The sequence below is a fragment of the Ixodes scapularis genome, unplaced genomic scaffold (assembly GCF_016920785.2).
Source record: "Ixodes scapularis isolate PalLabHiFi unplaced genomic scaffold, ASM1692078v2 PGA_scaffold7__128_contigs__length_106722199, whole genome shotgun sequence".
NCBI classification, from domain to species: domain Eukaryota; kingdom Metazoa; phylum Arthropoda; class Arachnida; order Ixodida; family Ixodidae; genus Ixodes; species Ixodes scapularis.
Genome location: NW_024609882.1, coordinates 80,081,085 through 80,083,109, shown reverse-complemented (window position 1 = coordinate 80,083,109; position 2,025 = coordinate 80,081,085). Strand labels below are relative to the sequence as shown.

At 50.2% G+C, this 2,025-nt stretch overlaps 1 pseudogene; it reads left to right on the top strand.

Annotated features, from left to right (window-relative positions):
- The first annotated feature begins 943 nt into the window (after positions 1 to 943).
- Positions 944 to 1,620, top strand: LOC115309540 (annotated as a pseudogene).
- The last annotated feature ends 405 nt before the right edge of the window (positions 1,621 to 2,025 follow it).

Sequence of the window (2,025 nt, the reverse complement as noted above, 5' to 3'; positions counted from 1 at the left end):
GAGGTACTCGCAAATAGAAAAGGAAACGATGGGTTTCGCGTTCGGCTGCGAGAAGTTTCATCACTTCGTGTACGGGCGTAAGATCGCTATTGAAACCGACCACCGTCCACTCTTAGCAATTGCCTCAAAAGGAATCGGTGATATGCCCCCGAGACTTCAGCGTTTCTTTCTGCGTTTACTTATGTAGGATTATACCCTTCAATTCGTACCAGGAAAACTGCTACTGCTGGCCGACATGCTATCAAGGTCGTCACCAGTTACCACAAAGGACACCGCTGGCGCTACTGAAGACGTGGAAGTACACGCACTGAGCGTCGTCTCAGACTTGGTAAGCAAGAAAACCCTGGATCGCCTTGCTGAGGCGACCGCGAAGGACGCAGACCTGCAGTCAGTCATTTGTTACATGAACGGCAAGGGTGACTTTGACGGCATGCTGAAACCTTTTGTGTCTGAGCTGTCACTGGTTCAAGGAATAGTATTGAAGGGTAGCAAAGTTGTGGTCCCGAAGTCCATGAGACCGGAGATGCTCCAACGTATTCATGAAGGTCATTTGGGAATTAACAAGTGCAAATCAAGAGCCAGACGTTTGGTGTTTTGGCCAGGACTCAACTCGGACATCGAAACTCTGCTACAAGGGTGCTCAGTATGCCGAAAGTATACGTACAAGCAGCAAAGTGAGCCCCTCATATTAAGGCCAGCACCGAATCATGCGTGGTACAGAGTGGGAGTTGATCTTTTCCAGCATGGCGGAAGTTCGTATCTTTGTGTATTTGACGCGCATTCGTTCTTTCCGGAAGTAGAAAAGCTGACGGACACCACGGCATGTTCTGTTATTGCAAAGTTGAGCTCTATATTTGCAAGATACGGAATTCCACTTGAGGTCTGCAGCGATAACGGACCCCAATTTTCGTCTCATGAGTTCGCTGTTTTTGCATCCAGATACGATTTCAAGCATGTGACGTCGAGCCCGGAGTTTCCCGGGTCGAACGGACTCGCCGAGAAAGGGGTGCAAATTGTCAAGCGGATCTTGAAGAAAACTGAGGAGGCCCATGAAGATTTCTGGCTGGGGCTACTGGGCTATCGACCTGCCCTCTGGAGGATGGTCGGTCGCCAGGAGAGCTGTTACAAGGCAGGAGGCTACGCAGTCGAATCCCGGACTTCAGCCATCAACCCAGCAGGCGTGTTTTTAAACACCGGCAGCTCGACACCCGAGGCAAGAACCTACCCTACCTCAAGAAAGGCGAAGTCGTGAGGGTGAGAGACAAAGACAAAGCATGGACTCGTAGAGCTCGGGTCTTCGGATCAGCCGCGTCAAGATCATATCGGGTGGTTACCGAAGACAACAAGCTGCTGCGACGCAATCGGCAACATCTTCTTGCAACCCGTTAGCCGCTTCAACAAGAAACTGCTAAAAGTGACGACTCGGACAGCGGGGATTCAACCGAGGAACTGAGAGCGACACCGGCCTCCTTGCCCACAAGACCGCCTACGCCGGGTTTGCACGACCACCCCCTGACGCCGGTCCCAAGACGATCCACAAGGCACACCCGTCAACCAGAGCGCCTGCAATACGACAGCAATTTCAACCAAGTGCATCCCATCTACCTTTGGAACTCCTAATGTTATTTATGAAACAAAGGAAAATGTATCGTGCAAGTCACGCACGCGCTGCATGTAGACCGCAATGTCATATCTCGTTAACAGATAAACTGTTGACACGTGCTGCGCTGCCGCGCAGCCGCGTCGTACTATATAACTAATCGCTTCCTGAATAAACGTTGTTGTTGGCTTGACACATCACGACTGATACACCTTCTGAGGAGCCCACGTGGGCTGCCTAAGTCCTGAGAGACTCTCAAGAACATGTTGTGATAGTATTCAACCTTCACTTTCTTAAAATCGATGTTTATTTGCTCCGTGTCATCCCGAATCTCTCGAGAAACCCTTGGTCTCGACGTATGGCACAATTATTATTCATGTGATCTTTCCCCAAGAAACTTCTATTGGCAGTTCCGATACTTAGCT